General features: G+C 42.8%; 1 long non-coding RNA gene across 2 annotated transcripts; it reads right to left on the bottom strand.

Moving 5' to 3' along the window:
• Positions 1–6,140: 6,140 nt before the first annotated feature.
• Positions 6,141–17,071, bottom strand: LOC137864494 (uncharacterized). Of its 2 annotated transcripts, none has more exons than XR_011101521.1 (5): positions 16,852–17,071; positions 14,183–15,928; positions 13,879–14,016; positions 12,932–13,025; positions 6,141–8,466 (listed from the first exon to the last, which is right to left on the bottom strand). It is a non-coding gene; the product is annotated as an uncharacterized lncRNA (long non-coding RNA). The 2 variants fall into 2 exon arrangements; XR_011101522.1 differs by having other exon boundaries at positions 6,141–8,445.
• Positions 17,072–18,566: the final 1,495 nt, after the last annotated feature.

Raw genomic sequence — 18,566 nt, 5'->3', positions numbered from 1 at the left:
ATAACAATTTTAAATCAAGTTATTTGTTGGCGTAGCTGCTGGTCCAGACAAAATGGCACAGTCATTTACTGCAAACAACATCTGCACGGAACTGGAGAGGAGTGAAAGAAAAGAAAAAACACAAACTTTGCAGGTCTTATTTTTAACTCAGAGTCAGCAAGAAGTCCCGGTGCCGACTGCTGTGGGCGGTGGCTTTACATTTCAACACACGTTCAGGATGGAGCAGAGCTACCGTCCCCGTGGGGGCTCGGGAAGGGCCGCCAGCAGCCCCCTGCCCCCGTACCCACCTCCACGGCCGCTGCAGCCACCCTGGCCGTGCCGTGGGCTGAGCTCCCGGTGGCTGCCGTGTCCCTGTGGCAGCAGGAAAGGTGCCCAGCCATGGAGAACCCCCGGGAAACTGGGGCCTGGGGGCTGCGCACAGCCAGCGGCAGGCACGGACGGAGCAGGCTGGGCCTTTGGGGGATTTTCAGTTCTGGGTTTTTGTTTTCACGTCCGGCCTGGCTTTGGTCTCGATCTAAGCTTTCCAACTGGAAGGAAGGCTTTGAATTCCGGTGTTGCCTGATGTGGTTTTAATAAGCTCAGTCCCTCCTCATCTGCTGCATGGCAGGAACAGCTCAGAGCCAGCCCCGCGAGCTGGGCGTGTGCAAATTTTTAAATAAAACTCAGGCTTCTCTTCCCAGAGCTTTTGCTGTCTTACAAAGAACAGCAATGGAAGTGCAGCTCTCCGCAGTTCTTACGGGTCGATGGTAGCAGCTTTCATTACCAGAATGACTACAAGTCTTGGTTGGAAATAAGGTGGTAGTGCATGAAAAATAAGTGAAAATATTTTATTTAAGATGCAGTTTTAGGTGAAGTCATTTACTTCAGCGCAGTATTAATTTTTGAATCTCTGCTGCTGCTCTCCTTCTACTTCCCTCTAGACAACAGCTATTTAAAGCTTCAGTTTATGGTTAAAATCCATACACAGAATTTTAAATAAGTATTATTGCATCATAAAATATCAATTAGTAAATGTTTTCCACGTGTCATTGTTTTTAACTTCCACTTGAAGTTTAGCTCTTACCATATCTGCATGTAGCAAGTTTTTACTCCATTTCTGGTAGGAATGGCCATTATAAATGTTATAAATTAAAAAAAAAAAAAAAAAGCTCTAGCACTGGAAGACTCCCAGTAATTATCCTCACTCACTCAGTATTTCAGTCCAGAATATTCCTTGAAGAAACAAACAGTATCTACATACTTATGTCTGAACAGAAATAAAAAAATCTCCTTTGAACAGCATCATAGTGAAACACTCAGATATTTCCACATTTTGGTGATAATGAGCTACAGAGAAAAATACATAATTTTCAGTCAGTCTATGAATTTCTCCTTAATTGAAAGAGAAATGAACTTACCGTATGCAACTTGTGACATTTTCATCTCACCAGGAGATACAATTTTAGCCCTCAGTGAATCTGAGGAACCAGCTCTGCTGAATCTGGTGACACCATCACTTGCTCTGTGTAGATGACTGCAAAGATTTAATGCCACACATTCCTTGCTTCTACAGCAGAAAACTTTTGTGATTACTGACTAGCTACAAAAACTGTTTGAAGAATTTATTCTTAGAAACTATGCTTCTAAGGTTTATGTTAAAATAACTGCTCTGTTTGCATGCTGCCTTGCAGCTGACAATCTATCAAGGGCAACTAAGAAAATTGTGCATAAACTAAAACAAACCTTATGACAACAATAATTGCTATCTTTACTAATACACACAAAATAAATGTTCCCATTTACCCTAAGAAATACATGCTTTCCACTTCTTTTTTAGAGATGTGCCTTGGAGAAGATTTTTTTTTTCCATTATACCACGTCTTTATTTGAGTTAGCAGTGCAATAAGATACATTTGCAGTGAGTGCATTATTCGTATTCTGGGTGTGTAATGCTGTCTCAAGAAAACATACAGATTTTTTTCTTCAGATTTTGGGTTAATTTTTCTTACAAGACTAGGGGGGTCTTCAGGCTGAATTCTGCATAAAATAATGCTTATACAAACAGCCACATTTCTTAATGTTGGTTCTGTAAAGTATTTTTACTGTTTTTTTAATTAGCTTTCCATTAACCCTCCACATAGTGGAGAAAATAAAGGATGTCCTTTAGGATAAATTATGGATGGTTGCCTTTCCTGTTCCAAACACACAATTTGCTGAGCAGTCAGTGACTAACGCTTTAGTTTCACTGTTGACAACTATTAGATTGACACTACTGCAGAAATTTATTCTGGGCATATGATAATGACTTGCAGGGTGTGCTTCCTCTTTTAACATCTAGTACTTAAGCAACTGTTTTCATTTCTAATTAATTACACCCATTTAAAAGGGAACTCAAACACCGTATTTGTCACTTTTAGTTTTTTGACCTTCTAGGAATATTAAATGTGGAGCTGGTTGTCTTTGCCTTCTCTGCAGCTCTTCTCATATGTTGCAAGTGGTAATCCAAAGTCTTGGATTTTAAAAGAATTAACCCACTGGGAATAATTCCAGACTGAGGACTGACAGCCATTTGTTATTTTGAAATGATATGAGACTGTATCTATATTTGTTTTCTTGCCCTTGGTATTCAATATTTTATAATACCATTCTGTATCAAGCTGGGGAAAGTTTACATGCACACAGCTTTTTCAGACTGTGTTTGCTAAAGGGATGTTTTCAGCCTTGACTGGGAAAGCCCATTCCTGCAGTGACCCAAAGGCAATTCTGTGCGATATGCAGACAGTGGAGCCTTGTCGAGGCTTTCCCTGGTGAGGGGTTATTGAGACCAAAGCATACTTCAACCTCAGCAGCAGCTCAGTGCAGCCTTCCTGGGGCCTCTGGCACGTGTACTGTTAATGTGCAAGTGACCGGACCTTAGTCTTCCACTGGTGTAGCTCTAGCATTTATTTCCAGTACATATAATTTAGCATCTGTGAACTGGAAAAATGCAGAGAAGCATGTGATGAAGACCAAATGAAAACAGCAGTCTCCTCTGAAGCAGAGTGGTAGCATAAAAAAGCTTCTGATTTGATGGAAAAAAAGCAGTAGGAAATTGGTCTTCATACCTGTATGTTCTATAAAGCAAACAACCCAGTGCACGCACGTGTTTGGTAGAGGGGTCATTTAATAGAGCTAAATGTTTTAATAAATCCTTTTAGCGAAACTGAGTTACAGTTGAAACAATATTGAGTGCCAGTGCTATTCATACCTTTCACACAAAGCTCACTTCTGTTTAGCTTATATGCAAGGGAGGGAGTACCAGAGGTTGCTCCAGTACGGGTTTGTCCTTCAGAAGGATAAAAAAACATGTCCTTGTCCCTAGAGAGGGATGAAGAATAGAAATAAGCAAAATCTGGCTGTGGGAAACCTTGTGTGCCCCTTCTGACCAGAGAGAGTGAAGCAAACAAACCCTGAAGTCACCAAACAGCCTGTAAGTTATGGAAAAGAAGTGGCAAAATCCAACAGTGTTTTGTCTATCTGGTATCTCTGTTTACCTGAACTAAGAGATTATTTTCTGAAAAGACTACTTCAGATAAAGGAAGGAGACCCAGAAGTGCATTTTGAAAGTTTAGGTTAATTGTAAATGATTTCAGGGGATTGTAATTTACCCTGCAGTGGTTAAGAGTGCACTTAGAACACATGTTCCCCATTGGAAACAGGCACAAGGCACGCATCTGTATAACCTGACAAAGGAATGGACACATTAAGTTGAACTAAAATTTGAGTGATTTCACTTACTTTTAAGTCATTTAAAGGTAAGCTATGAAAATTGGCATGTGCCCCATCTGACCAAGGGCCATGCACCACGGCTGTGGGGAGCAGAGCGAGATGCGCCCCGAGGAGCACCGCATGCCTCTTGTCAACTGGTCTTTAGGGGCTTTAATGAAGAGTGTTTAAATATTTTACAGATGCAGTCACTTAACCGTGAGGGATAAATGTTTGCTTGAGATCTCACAAAAAAGTCAACAGGTCAGGACAAAACTTCAGGCCTTACAGATCGCACTGTCGTTAGCCTTGTGGATGAAAGAAAACCCAACCTCATCTTCACGCAAGTGAGGCTGGAAAAGTGCCAGTGTCTGATGCTAATAGCTAACGAGGTAATCTCAATTAAAACCCCAGAATGTTTCAGAACTGTGCTGTGTTTATTTCAGGGGTCAGGAAGCAGGGACACAGCATACGATTTCTCTTTGAGAGCTTGATGAAATGACATCTATGCTTTACTGTTTGCTGGATGCTGACCACCACTGTTTAATGGACCTTACTGTTAAAAGTTAAATTAGAACTTAATATTGTTTGACCTGAAGCCCTTTTTTTTTTTTTTTTTAATTTCAGTTGCTGTTTGATATCTAAATCCATATAAAGTCCCTAAGAAAAACATTATATATATTTTTGCATATGTAAAAACAAAATCAAACTCGAGAGCTAAAATCCTCTCTAAAACAAATACAAGTTGCCCTGAGGCTTTCTGAAAATTGAATCCTACTTTCCCAACCAAAATATTTGCTAACTTAAGTCCCAAATACTTCTAGTCATTTCAACAGAAACTACATACCTGGACATGAATTTACATATTTCCTTCATATACATGTACTATAGAATAAATCAGTTACAAAACTGAATTCAGGAGAGTCCATGTGGACTTGAAGGTGATATGTAAAGATTTTAACAGTAAGGAAGGAGTTTTCTCTCGTAAGCTTTATAGATCTTTTGTTTTTAAAGAGAAAATAGACACTTTCTCTGAAATTTTGTCAGCCTGGGCACTTCATTTATATATATATATATATATATACACACATATATATATATATGAATTTTAACACAAATTTTTGTTGTCAAGCACCTGTCACAAATTCTATACAGGTAATTATGAATACATAACTATCTTAAATAATTGTGTTAATAGCCACTTTTCATGAGTTTGAGGTATGTACATCATACACGGAGGAAACACAGAACATAATCCAGAACATCAGAGAAACAGGAACAACTTGCAACATGCAACTAAGCTTCTTTTGGTTATGTAAGCTATTGTTCCCCTATTCCTGGAGCCTTAGCCAAGAAACTGTATAGTCCATAACACTTTAAACTGGAAGTCAATATATTTTAAGTAACCTGAAGATATTTTAATGCCAAACTACGTAAGGGAGAGAACTTGGCAGCTAGTATTTTCGAAGGACTTGGCATCCAAGCTGGTTATCATGGCATTTTTGCTGATCAGTAAACACAGTGTAATTTGTGTCATAGAGATAATTTGCAATTAAAAACTTATTAACAAAGTGCAATGATAACAAGAGGGATAAAATGCCAAGATGTGGAATTGCTTAATTATGTGAAATAGTTCTACCAAACCCAGGGCTCCATGGAACATTTTTTTCTCTCTCTAATGAACAATCAGTTCTCGCTGAATTCTAATTAGCCTCAATAATGTTGATCCCACTAAAGTATTAGTGGCAGAAAATGCAAACTGAATGTTTCCATTAAACAACTGCCTTCAGGTACAACTGTGCTGTGCAAATGGTACAGCAACTGCAGAACATTTGTGTCCCAGGCACTCTCCAGACATGACGGGGAATATCTCCAGAGGACAGGAGTGCTACCTGCGATACACAGAATGATCTATTGTCACGTCTAGCATGTTACCCAATCATTCTACCTTTCAAGTAGATTAAGCTTGTGAGCTTATCCAGACCTGTTTTAAAGCCCATTTGATCTCGAAATAGGACTGAAGAATCTAACAAGAAGAGGCTTGTTGGAGATTTTCTTGTTTAATCAACATTGGAAATATAAGAATTGGAAACTCAAGAACAGACCCCCTTCAGCACCTTGCTTTTGCCAAGATTACAAAGTACTGAAGTATATGAAAATGAGAAGATGACAAGTCTTCTGCTCTGCCAAGCCCGAACTGCTCCCCGTCCCCAGCAGCGAACAAGCAAACAAAACCACGGCTCTTGAGAAAGTTCTGGTAATTTTCGTATTACAGACGCCAGATCCCTCAGCCTCCTCTGTGTCAAGTTTCTTCTCCGCTCAGGAAGCCGGGCGCTAGCCTTGCTATTTCTGCCGATTCCCCCTGCCACAGCCCCTGCAGCAGCTGCATCCCCTCCTTGGTGCTGCTGGCACTGGGCTCTTGCGGTGCCTCCGGCTCTGTGCCGGTCACCCCCACATGCACACACACGCACAGCCTGGCACACAGACGTTTGGGACAGCCTGGGCAACACCAGCTCCTGCAGTGGAGTTACCTTCCATTAAAGCTCTTGGTGTATTTCAGACTTCCCCAGTTATTTCAGGCCTTTCCTAGAAAGTGAAATCCTCACTCCCCTTCTCCCCGAGTCTTCCTACTGTCTCCCCACAAGGAAACAAAATGTGATGCTGCATTAAATCGGACTGGAGGTCTACAAAGTAGGCTGCAGGTGTAAGAGAAGCAAGAAATAACTCTCCTGCTCTAGTGTAGTTTCAGAGCTGCTGCATTCTTGAGAGGAGAAGGGAATTTGATTAATATCACAACCAAGAAAGTTTGATATATCTATCAGCAAAAGGCAAAAGTGATTGGTTGTGAATGATGTCCACAGTAAGGAGCACTGAGATTTTAGTGATTTGAGTGTTGCATATCTTCAGTATTTCAAGAAAGTTTTAATTTTGCAGTACAGATTTCCTATCACATCCGTCTGAAATAGTGCGTGGCAGGAGATGAAGTGCCTGTGCATGAGAATATTTGTGGAAAGGGTCTTCCCTGCATTATTGGGTTGGTTGGCAGAGATACTAAATTTTAAGCTGAAATAAAATCAGATCCCATCCCTTTAACAAAATTCTTTCAGCCTCCAATAACAGCGTGAGTCGCTCTCTCATACTTCAAGCCCTTGAACTGGAACAAAGCACTCTCTCTTGATCTACTTTCTCCCACTCCTCCTTGCCAGCCTCTGCTTTTTTTAGTGTACTGAGGCATTAACCCCATGCAGATTTGCTGCTTTACATGTCCCAGCAGTGAAGAGAAATGAAATGCACGCTAACAGAGAAATAAGATCCAGTTAAAGCAAAAGTCTGCAAGAGGATTGGGCTTTTTTGTATTCAAAAAGAGAGACGGACCCCCCCCCCCCCCCCTTATAATAACTTAGTATGGGTCAGACCACATTAATAGATTGGTAAGTGCTGGAAGTCCCCAGAATATGCTAAGCTTTTACGCTGAGATGGAAAATAGCTGTTTGTGTTTAATGTCAAACAGTTGGACATGCCTGCTGCAGAATACAGGCTTTGTTCCCTCTGATGCCAGACTGGCTAGTTCAAACTCTGAAATATTTTGCCATAGAATATTTTTAGTTATGTAACCATACTAATGAGAACTAAACTAAAATAATTCTTTTCAAGGCCATTCTGGTATTCAGACAGAAGCACAAAATGAAGTCATACCATTTCAAAGCCACGTTATGGTTCAAAAAAAGTTATTGGAAAAGTGCTCCCAGAGCATTTGTCTTGTCTCTGAGGCTGCAGAGAACACCATCTCCAGCTGTGGAGCCATTAGCACCATGCCACAAGCTATGCACGAGAGCCATAAGGAGCTTGTTCAGGTTCTTTCCTGAGCAAAACAGTAAAGGCAGAGCAACGGCCAGATCTTCCCCTGCTCGGGTGGCAGCTATGACCAGGATTGGGATCCCTTGCTGCAGGGACTGGCCATGATCTCAGCTTCCTCTCACATCAAGGACGACTTATTTAGAAGGGTCAGTGGTCATTTCTCTGCAGATTATTCATGGAAGCTTCCCAGCTCCACATATAAACTCCTTCCCATTGCTTTGGCATTTCAATCCCATGTGCAATTTTCTTTCTTTCTGGGTTTTGCTCAAAACTGATGAGTTAACATGCTTTAGCACCTAATCAGTGTACATCTTCTACAGCCAATTCCCTCTCCTGATTAGCTCACCTTGCAGCTAACATACAGCTCATCACCCTTTCCAAAACATCTTAACTTAGTCACTTTCCATGAGGCAATCACTTATTATTTTTCTTGTTTTAAGTCTCAAGACTCCATCCTCTATTTTGCTTTTGACAGCAAACCATACGAGAAATAGAAGATGCCAATATTTTTCAGAGGACCCCACATTTCTTTCACACCTGGAAACAAGCCATTAGCTCCGTTCCTCTCCCATAAATATATATTCATGGACCTGTAAGTGAACGCATGCTAATTTCTCCAGCCTTGGGCATATCCACCTACATGATAGAAGGCATGACACGGTAGCACTAAGCTCAATACCCAGTTCAGGTACTCACACACCTCCAGTGCTTGCAGCTGCAGTGGTGGGGTGCCGAGGGCTGGCTCCCAGGGCTCTGGCCACGCTGCCTGGCTCTCCTGGGGACACCCCAGCACCACGTCCCCATGCCCAGCTCCCTCCACTGAACATCCTCCAGGGACAAGGCTCGGTGAGGCGACTTGAAAACCTGTGTTGAAGTCCATGAGACCTGCGATTAGTTTCAAGAAAACAAGAGTTCAATGGCAAAATGCATGTCCTTTTGCTTCGTGTTTTAAAACACAAAGTTTATACAGTGTCAGATACACATTCTGCAGCACAAGAAGTGCATATGCATAACACCTTTTTTGGAACATTAAAATGAAAAAAGAAACAGGAAGCTCAATAAACTCCAGTTAAAGTGAAAGAAGGGTAAATGGGAAGGAAGAACACCAGTTTGGCAAGTTTGTGTGAATTTCCAAGTCACTTTGACTCCTGTGAACTTATCCATCAGTAGTGAAACAAACAGCAACTGCCCACTTGCCCAACAAAGAAGTCCTCAAGCCAATTATTCCAAAAGTCAGCAGTTTTTCATTTTTCATATTCAAATCATAAAAAAAGCATGCAGACTAACTGTTTGAATTAATTATTCAGATCTACTGACGCGCAAAGTCAATATATATTATACAGCAGCAATTTCTGACATAGAAACAACAGTGCAATTCTCTGCTGTTGATATTGGCTCTGGCTGAAAACTACCAAGTACAAAACAGTCATGAGCATTTGTTTGAATACATGCTATAAATTTCCTCCACTGCCGTGGGTGACACCCTATACTTGCTCTCAGCGAGTACTCCTATTAGCACATTTTTGTTTAGAAAAGTATGCAGAGCAGAAACTTTGCTCGGTGGCTCTGTTTGCGCAAACGCTGTGCCAGTTCGCCTTGTCATCTCGAAAGCCCCTTCCAGCCCCTGGCCGCCCGCAGGCAGCTGTAATGCCACGCGAGGGGTGGCCCCTGCCTGGCACCAAGGGGACAAAGCCCTTCCTGGTGCCTGCATTACCCACCCCAGTGAGTACCCACATCTGCTTCTGGGCAAGCAGCTCCCTAGAGGCATCAGGCTCCTTCAGTAATTTATAATTTCATTTTAACAAAGCATAATATTTCTCAGTCTTCACAATGTGCCTTTTTTTTTTTTTTGTCCTATTTCTTTGAGGTCTCCTCCCTTGCAAAGCCCCCAGCAGAGCTCGCCAGGAGAAAGCCACACGGAGGAAAGCAGATAAGGGGTGCAGCAGCACCATGGCTTGCAGTCACCTTCCCAGCTTTGCCTTGTGCTATCTAACAAAGCACAACAACTCACATCACTGACGATTTTCTCTCTGCCTGGACCAAAGACCTTCCTGGCTCCTCCTCGCCTAACCTAGCAGTTTTCCACTGATGCCTGGTTCATCCAGTTTAACCTTCTCTCACCTTTCCCCTCAGTGCCCATACACCATAACGGGGGTGTTGCCACCCCGCACAGTGCACCAGGGGGACATGGGCACCCTCGCTGAGACCCATGTTCCACCTGAGCAAGAGCCGCAGGGATGTGCAGGAGCATTACAAGGTTTGGATCCCCTGGATTTATTTTAGGCCATTAAAATAAATTTGGCTGGCGTTGCAGCCAGCCGGGTGGCTGCCAGCTGTGACCCCTCAGCTCTGCACCCCCCAGCTCTGCTCTGCACCCCCCAGCTCTGCCAGTGCTGTCCCAGCTCCCGGTGGGATGTCGCATGCCACTGCACTGCTACGAGCACCTCGCCTCTGTGTTCAGTTGTGCATTTCAAATTCTCAAAAGCACGTGGCAAAAATAAGGTGAACAAACTCGTGTATATGTCCTTTCCCCAAGGATTCGTGGCTTAATTGCTTACAAGCATTTGCTTATCCAGTGAGTGAAGTAATTAACTACCAAGCGAATCATGTCAGGCAATGCATGGTCAATTACCCACCAGTTTAGAAGAAAAGTAGTTACGTACTGAAGTAAGCTAATTAAAATTCTTGCTGTTTTGCTTCTCAGATACTTAGATCACAGTTAAACAGCATCATTAGCTAATTAAAATCAGAACCAAATGAAATCAAAGTCTGACATGTCTTAAATACATACTGCTTCTTTGGTAAAGTTAGATGAGTAGCCCAACAAAACGTTGCTTTGGAAATTATTTACATTTCTCTAAAATGAAAGTACATCACACAGTAAGGGTTTTCTGGCACAGACATGTTTCATAACTTCAGTATTATGAGCACTCACGGGAAATCTGGAGGGGCTGGCTGTTGCAGCTCAGGGTAGCTGACAGATTTACCTTGTGTGCTTCTAGTTATGTATTTCACAGCAAAGACAAGGAACTACGAAGCATTCAAAATCTATAGCACTCAGCAATGACATTTTACACATTCCAGTAGGTTCTCAGCAGCCACTTTCCCCGTGAAACCTGACCGTACAAAGCCAGCGCTGCAAAATGCTGAGCGGGTCTCCCCTGCAACATGTGCAGAGCCTCACCTCCAGAATGTGAATAGTGGCTTTGTTTTCATCAGGTTTTAAGCAAGAAGCAAGGAGAAGTTGACAGCAGGCTGTTAATGCATGCCTTGCCAAAAGGTCATATTCAGTGTGATAGCACAAGTTTTGCAGACACTTGTCGTCTTTAGCGTCGCCCACAGAAAAAATCCTAAATTTAAATGCTAAGCAGTACTTACAAGGAAGTTATAAATTCAGACTCCCACTCTGACACAGTTTAAGGCTGGCTAATGCTCAGTTTCCTATGATTTCAAGCTAAAACTTTGCCTGATGTCTCCTGCTCGTATATCACTTCTCTCCTTAAGTGCATGAGAGTGGCTTTGCTGCACAGAAAACAAGCGATTCTCCACAACAACTATCACGCAACAAATATTTGCAGTTTGAAAGCTGTCTCTGCTTTCACATGCCCATCAGATTACTATAAATCATTAGGAAGTTCATTGATCGCTAACAGCAGGGTGCACACAAGAACCAGGGAGCTCGCTGTGCTGTGGGACCCATGGTCCCCTGTGGGGTGGGGGCACGGAGCAGCCGGGGGCTTGCTGCGAGGCTCCTGGCAAGGCCCGAGATGCTGCTCAGGGTTTTGCACTGGGGCTTTGGCACATTTGGCGGGCTAGAGATGGGTTGGTGGCTCCAGGCACTACCAAAGTGCAGTAATAAGTCACCGTCCTCATGACCGCATGGTGAACTCTGCAGAGATGATTTAATCGGGCTCAGCTATCTGCACAGCCTCCTCTCTCCTGCTCCGCGAGGTTTGCTCTTGTTCTTGGAGGGTTGTTTTTTTTCACTTGTTCAGGCAAAGCCAACAAGTTTGCAGAGTTGCTGCAGAGACGCTGCGAGAGATTTGCAGAAGTGGAAATGCAGCGAGAGCCACTGGACACGGGGCTCCAGCTCTGGTCACCCTGTGTGCTCGGTGCAGAGCTGCCTCACTCCGGCTGTTTCTGAGCCTGGTGCCTCTGGACCGCTTCCAATAATGAGCTCAACTCTTTGTACGAATGACCTGCGCCTTATTAGTAAGCAGCGCCGTGTCGCCAGGGGATGCAGGCTGCATAAGGTGTCACCTCGGAGTGGTGCCTCGAAGTGGCAGAGGCACAGTGTGCATGGGGTATGGCTACCCCTCTCCTGATGCCTCAAGGCACAGAAGGATTTTTAAAGTCTATTTCTAAAGAAAAAAAATGCCTGTGCTTACAAACAGTCCGTTCAGCAGGAGCACAGAGAGCACAGTGTTTAGTGCTGGTATCAGAATTTTCTCAGAGTTCTTTGGGTATTTCCTCTCCAGCCGGCACAGACCAGTTGGCTAATGCGAACACATGCTAAAAATCGGACTGGGCTGGGAAATTCCAGGCAAAGTGCTTTCACACACTTGCCATAATCTTACACATCCCCTTGGCAAACAGACAGACATTTTTCAGCACATCTTTCACATATCTGTTTACTTTAATTAGTGACTATATGTATTCCTGGCCATATCTGAAAGCAGGAATTAAGACGTAATCCCTCAATAAAGAGAAGTCAGTAACTCTGCGACTCGCAGGTTCTCCACCTCTCGCACCACTCTGCATCTGCTCCTGCACCGCACACGGAGCCTGCTGTTGGGGCAGACGTGGTGCAGAGCTGAGCCCGAGCAGGGTTTGCTCCAGCCCAAGAGCTGGATCCAGCAGCGATTTGTTTCAGTTTGCCCTTACTCCACTTGGCTGCTCTTCCCAGCGCAACACGGCATGCACTGCCCTCCACTGTAATCTCTAACGTAAATGTGCTGATTTGCAATAGGTATAAAATGACTGTCTGCTTTCAAAGCCCTCAAGAACTATTTGTTTTTCAGGAAAAAGTAAATACTTGAAAGCTGATACTGTTAAAGTCTACACTGCAGGACTGCTTCAGAAGTCTAATCATTTATTTGTTTCATTTTAGCAGCCACTAAAATAAAATCTAGCCACTAAAACTTTGAAATGACCTTAACCAATCTTCTCAAAATCTTATAATCCCTTAATCTGATGAAGCATTTTGGCCTCTGAACACTGGAGGGATCAGTGCATGAACTGCATTTGTGATAATTACACCTCAAACTCTCACAGAAAGCAAAAAATCTGAAAATGGCATTTTTAGTCTAAACTTTTTTGTGTGTAGTAACAAAAAAACAAACTAGCTTACCTTTATTTCTGAGGTAACAACTGGTTTTCCTGGATTTTCTTTTCAGCTTGTTGTGCATTAGGCATTTCTGCCTGCTGTGCCACTTCCCACATCACTTGAAATGCAAAAATAACAAGGACATTGTTTGAAATTCTTCATTAAATATTACTTTTAGAAATGTTGCACATATTCATGACTTATCTCTTTTCATTGATGGCAGGGAGCCAACAGTTTTATTTCCTGGTAAACACTACCGCCCATTACTGGCTTTTAAATCATCCTTTCTTAATAGAGAGCTTGATTTTGTGAACAGCTGGTAAGACATCAATAGCAGAACGTCTTTTCAAGGCTTCTGTAGATTTTTTTAATCAACTTTGACCAACGACTTTGATACCTGTACCAGAAGCAATACAATGGATTTATAAAAGCCACTAGCCAACTACATGAAGAAAAAAGTCCAGTAACGTCTTTGGCAAATTAACTTTACCAGCCTGAGAAACAGAAGCCCACAGCTGGGAAATGGGTTTACTTTGTATTTGCTCTTTAAAAGGTCCCATTGACTGCATCCCCGGAGGGAGAAGCCCCTGGCCCAGCACAGCGCGGTGCTGCCTGGCCCCGTGGGGAGCCGTGACCCTGCAGCCGCCTGGGGAGTGCCGAGCTGCGGAGGGCAATGCTGATTATCCCCATCACCGCGTGGTTTTGTTCCTGCAGCGTTCTCCCACCACAAGTGAAAAGTGAATCTGCACATATTTGAGAAAAAAAAAAATCATTTCTGTAAGTTCTGGTCAGCCAGAACGGACATGGCCAGGCGTGGGAGCGCAATGCACCTTCTGCTCACAGCGTGGTTTGCCAGCAGGCCCAAGTGGCTCTTCCATGACAGCAGGGCTATTGTGCAAGCCGCTCAGCCACCAGTGTAAGGCTTGAAAAGATCCCTTGCGGATTCTGCAAAGAAATGATTGTTGCCTCACCTCAAATGCAGTGGATTTCATTCCAGGCTCTGTGATGGATTTGCAGAGCAACTTCAGGCAAGGTACTCCACTGCACTGTGCCGCGGCAGCTCCCATCACAAACACCATGCCCACATTTATTAGTCACTTTGCCACCTCCTAAGGAAAAACAAAACAAAGCAACAACAAACATTATAAAATGCAGGCATTACCAATTCTAAACCCCAGCAAATAATTTCCATGGCAGTCCACCTGCAGCACTGCTCTATGAAGGCGCTGACTCGCCAACTCAACTCCTCCCTTGTTTTGCTTCTCGTTATCTCACCGTTCAACAATAATCAGCTGGAAGCTCCAATTTCCATTCTAAATTGAGAGGGTGAGCCGGGGCTCACTAGACCATTTCTGTCAGCAAGCTACAAAAGTAAGAAAGAGGCTTGTAATCTGTGTCTCCACAATTCACCTATGGTAATTAGAGAAATGCACCAAGTGAAAATAAGCAAGGTCACTTGGCTAAGACATACACGGTACGAACAACCAGCATAGTTTGACACAGTTCCAACTTCTGCAGTTGTGCTGGTCCTGTTCCTAGCCACAGAACAAGCTCTTACCAGTAGTTTTAATTATTTCTTATTTGTAATATTTTACAACATTTATAACATCTATAGACTGGACCTCGGAGGAAATACTTTTCATTTGCTATCGTCATGTTTGTGATGCCTAGACATGTTTTGAGACCACAGCCATTCTCACAAATTAATTTGCTGCTCCTGCAACTGTAAAGCTTCCTCTTGGGGAATAACGAGAGTGAACTAAAGAAAGAAGATCTGATTGATTACAGCTGCATTTTTATTACACTGCTTGGAGAACTAAATATACAGCTCCAGCAAAATGAAGGTGCACAAAGCCCCAAACTGCCAGATAAAATCTCACAAAGGGGCCTTTATGTTATTTTCACATTATGCTCTTGTTTGGCATACCTGTTTTCTGTTAAAAACATTTTTTTTTTTTAATTCCCATCTGATATAACACACACCACATCTGGCAACAACCTGCTTGACCATGCCTGGTCATTCTCAGAGCAATTTTTCCCAGAAGCAGGAACGCTTTTTTCACAGCTACCAAATGAAGCAAGCAAGTTTCTGTGGTCATGGAAGCAGCTTGCCTACAGATTGTGGATCTTGTAATATTGCACCAAAGCTTAGCTCTGTCTGAACAGTGGAGAAATTAAGGAGTTCTTTCAGATTCCCTTTGTGAGAGCCTGAATTTTCCTTGAGTAAGCTGAGCAAAATCATTCAAGGAACATTTTAAAATTTCATAGCCAGCCAAGAAGTGGATCTTCAGTCTGCTATTTGACGTTGAGGTACGTAACTAAGTTATTTAGCCAGGAAACACAGGGACTGCTGCGTGGCCTGGGTAATGCACACCCAGGCCTGGGGATTTTGGGAGGCTGTTTCCACATGACATTGGCTGCAGCTAATCCAGCACATGCAGGGAGGTGCGAGGGGCGGCCCGTCAGCAGCTGTGATGCAGAAGCAGTTTCTATTCTCATTCCTAAAGCTTTCAGCACATACAGTAGGACTAGTACCAGTCCTACTCAATGTGTTGGATTTCCCTTGATGACACACGTGTCTATTATCCTGAGGAGCAAAAGTCTTGAGAAAAAAAAATCACTGTAAATTCAGTCCTCCTGGGACTCCTCTCTGGTCCTTGCTGGCTCCTCCTAGGGGAGGATGCCTTGGTTTCCAGCTGGGAAGCCCGTCTCAGCTGGGTAGGGCCTGCCATCCTCTCTGGGAAAGCCATCAGACAAAGCCCTCTGCTCTTCCTTCATCATCCTTCAGGGACCCACTGGAGAAGCCCTGCTGACAGCAGCCCACTGCTCACCCCCCCAGCCCAGCCTCAAAGCCTCGGGGCAGCTGGAGCCCTACAGCCAGCCAGCCATGCATTTAGGGATCTACATAATACATAGTCACATGCTGAGGGCACACGGACAAGGGCATTTAGGACATGAAAAAAGTGGACCTTGATTTGCTGGCAGAAATGAGTGGTGCAGGTGGCTTTTCCAGATCTCATGCTGTGACAAAAAAAAAAAAAAAAAAAAAAAAGAGATAAAATTTTAATATAGCAGTATCCATAACTTTTATTGCTATGTCGAAATCAAAAGCACTTTAATGATAACACATATAGATAAAAGGTTTCTTGTGTAGACACTGTTTAAGGAACATAAGAGCTTAGAAAACTTTTTTCAGTGATGACTGACTCAATAATGTTTTGCAGGCGAATCTCAGATTATAAAATGAAAATGCGAGCCTTATAATAAAACCTCTCTACACATGGCAGTTACTGCATTTCAGGTTTTCCTTGTCATTTAGTGCCAAAAAGGACAAGAAATCTTGTTGCTGGTCTCTGAAAACCCAAAGTCCCAAAATTCATTATTGGAGTCAACAATTCTCCTTCCTTTGAGCACTGTACACCATTGTTCATTTCTCCAGTCCCCACCTGGATTTAGTTAATGAAAGTCAAACTTTTTAGGAAATACCTCTTTAAATCAAAGAAACTGTTAAAGATGGTATTTAATTTTATTGCAAGCAGTCTGCTCTATTTGCTAAATTGAAAAGTATTTTCACCTGATACTTTGGAAATGAAATCATGACCTTTAATAACTCCATTTAGTCTAAATGAATAAATAGAGCTAGAAATGAATTGAAAGAGTCTTTCCAAGTGCTAACCAGAGTATATCCCATATATCTTGTAGTCATTAATAGCTGATGAATTCAGCTAATAATGTCAGAGGACATCGTCAAGGTTGATGGACCCCAAACTTGTCCTTGTTTTGACAGTACTTCTATAGTAGAGGGCTCTCACAGGGAAAGCAATTACCCAAAAGAGATTGGTTAATAGTGGACTTCTTCAAGGCAATTTGGATGCATGGGCAATGGTAGATGGATATAATGGGATTTTTTTTCTTTTCTTTTAAGAGCACAAATTATGACTCACCCTAATTTTCAGTTCTGGTTATTTGCCAGTATTCATTGTCAACCAGTATTAGTACAGGCATTTATGACTCCCCACAGGGCCATGAACAATAGAACAGAGAAAACTCCTCCAAAGTTTTGTCATAAGTTGATGTTTGGTCTTCACTTTGTTAATCTTCTATCACCTAGGTCTTTCTGGACTCAGTGCCAAGGACTGTGGACAAGTTTCCCTTCCCACAAATGCGATCCTAAATAAAAAGGAAGTTCACAAAAATAAAATTAAAAAAAAAAATTGCATGTTGATTTTTTTTTTTTTTCCCCTAGGTACAAAGACCTAGGGATTCCTGAAAGAAGTGTGGCTGGCGACAGCAGTGGCTGTGCAACAGGGGTGTGGTGCAGTCCTTCTCGTTTAATTTTTTTTGGTTTTACAAATGAACAACGCATATTTGTGTGAAAACAGTAGGCAGAAAGGAACAGGTAATGCTGCAGAAGGAGAGTAAAGCAGAAAGAAGACAGAGTTAGCTAGAGCCAAGCACAAACATCTTGTGAGGCTGCAGGAGGAGTTACTGCCATGGCGCGCGATTTCTGCCACCTTCTGCAGCGCTGCAGCTGCAGGCGGCACCAGCGTTCACCAGTACAGCCAGACATCCAGCATCAGTGCTGATTTTCCACCGATCACATTGTTTCATTTGCAAAGCCACTGCAGCTACACGGGCTTGGCACTCAGATCTCCTGACGGCGCCAGGCAGGGTGAGGAGCAGCAGAGGCAGGAGCCGTGCGAGCAGCCATGCACACGCGTGTGCACAGCGGGGCAGAGCAGGAGGCGGCTGCAAGACACCTGCGCCAGTCGGGACAATTGCCTTCGGCTTGCCCTCGCTGTTCACTACGTTAATTATTGTCTGAGACAGCCTCAGTATATTCACAGGGATTAAAGTGTTATATCCCTGCAATTTACTGTTGGCATATGCATGCGGTGTGGCTGAAGTTCACAATGACACTGGCAGTCTTTTGTTTTTCCTTGCATGGCTTGAACCCATTTATATTGTCCGTGTCTTTCTCCCTCTGACCAATGTTTCAATGCATTGTCACCAGGGTTATGTCTTTAAATGTTTAATACTATGCAAAAATAATTAAGTGGCAGGTACTAAGGAAACCATTAATCAAGCATAATGAACACCACACAACTACAAAGATGAAGCTCAGATGACAACCTTAAGAGGACATGCTGACACCTCGGGTAAGATGAAATGCAAAATTTGGATGTTAGTAACAACTCACCTGAGTATATAGCTCAAACACTGTCTGCTAATCTGCCTTTCTATATTTAGCAGAGTGACCTAACTTCAACCAAATATTCACATCCCATTAAATCGAGTAGGATTTAAGCATGTCCCCAAGTGCTTCACTGACTGCAGGCAGCTTATTCACATTTCTGAATGCAACTAGATACAAATTACATTATTAAATCAGGGGCTGTGATTGGAACATGGATTTTAAAAATAATTTGTATTAATCTAGAGAACCTTTACATTGAGAAAAAATATATTTGTTTTGTAGCCTTTTTAATATAAAGCCACTCCACAGGAGTTTTCAGGGAAGTAAGAACTGGGGCTATAACTCACTTAGAATCGGTATGGAAAAACAAAATGTATTGGGCATGTGTGTATGTTTTCTGTTTTATTCTCTACAAAATAATGTCTCACTTTGCTTGGAACAATCTCCACATTCATCTTCCCA

The sequence above is a fragment of the Anas acuta genome, chromosome 14 (assembly GCF_963932015.1).
Source record: "Anas acuta chromosome 14, bAnaAcu1.1, whole genome shotgun sequence".
Lineage (NCBI taxonomy): Eukaryota > Metazoa > Chordata > Aves > Anseriformes > Anatidae > Anas > Anas acuta.
The sequence above is the reverse complement of the archived record's forward strand: the minus strand, read 5'-3'. Positions and strand labels throughout refer to the sequence as shown.